We start from the raw sequence: 1,386 nt of genomic DNA, 5'->3' as shown, positions 1-1,386 counted from the left end.
TTCCATGTGCATTGGAAAAGAATGTGTACTTTACAGCAGTTGGATGGAGAGTTCTATATATGTCTATGAGGTCAAGTTGGCTGAGTGTGCCCTTTAGGTCTTCTGTATCTGTGCTGAGTTTCTTCTTAGTTGTTCTGTCCTTTACTGAGAGTGGTGTGTTGCAGTCTCCTACTATTATTGTGGAAGTGTCAATTTCTCTTTTCAGTGCTGTTATGTGTGGAGCTAAGATGGATATGGGAGAGAGGAGAGAGGAACAGGAGCTAAAAACACACAAACAAAAAATAATGCTAGGGGAGCTTGCTGCTTGAGTGGAGAAATGAGAGACTATGAAATGGAAAAAAACAGAAAGGGGAAGCGGAAGAAAATAACATAAAATAAAAGAATGAATAAATAAAGATCAGAAAGGTTAAAGAACTGCAAAATTTTCAGGGATACCACTGGTGCAGCTACAAAGTCTGGGGAAGTTGCCACAACGTGCTGCAGTACAGCCTGGCTAGAAGGCGTAGAGGTATACAACGCCAGGTATTCAGGGAACAAGAAGAGAAGAAAGATATAGAGAGATGAGAAAATGAGCAATGAAGAAAGACAAAAAGGGAAAAAGAGGGAAAAGAAAACAAAACAAATTAAAAAAAAACAAAACAAGAAATGCCCTCCAAAAAACGGAAAAAAAAACCCATGAAGAAAGAAATGCCCTCAGGGATCCCTCTGCACTTCTGTGCAAGCCGAATGGGAAGTCTGCTTGCCACGCAGCATGGCCCGGCCAGAAAGGGCTCCCAACTCGAGAAAAGGAAACGAAAACAAACAAACAATTCAAAACAAACAAACGAAGAAAAGCCCCGGGATCCCAGCAGCACAGCAGCCCAGACTGGGCAGCAGCTCCACACTCGAACGGAGCTCCACAGCCCCTCAGGAAGAAGCAAAGATGGCGCACGGAGCCAGGTATTTGAGTGAAAAGAGGGGGAAGTGGCAAGAGGTAAGGAAGAAATCCAAAGAAGCAGAAAAAAAGCAACACTAGCAGTCAACAAATGGCACTCAGAGAGCCAGCTAGTGCGGGCTGGTGTTTCTCGGACAAGAGACTGTGTCCACGGGAAGCAGAGGGGGCCAAGTGTGGGTGAAGAAGGGTAGGAAGTGGGAAAGCATATATCACAAATCACCGGAGCTCTGCAGCCCCTCAGGAAGAAGCAAAGATGGTGCACGGAGCCAGGTATTCCATCGAAAGGAGGGGGAGGTGGTGAGAGGTAAGGAAGAAATCAAAAGAAGCAGAAAAAAGCAACACCAGCAGCCAACAAATGGCACTCAGAGAGCCTGCCCGTTCAGGTGTGTGGAATCCAAGCAGCTGGTGTTTCCCGGTCAAGAGATTGTGGCCACAGGAAGCAGAGTAGGCCG

This window comes from Trichechus manatus, unplaced genomic scaffold, assembly GCF_000243295.1.
Source record: "Trichechus manatus latirostris isolate Lorelei unplaced genomic scaffold, TriManLat1.0 scaffold00046, whole genome shotgun sequence".
NCBI lineage: Eukaryota > Metazoa > Chordata > Mammalia > Sirenia > Trichechidae > Trichechus > Trichechus manatus.
The sequence above is the reverse complement of the archived record's forward strand: the minus strand, read 5'-3'. Positions refer to the sequence as shown.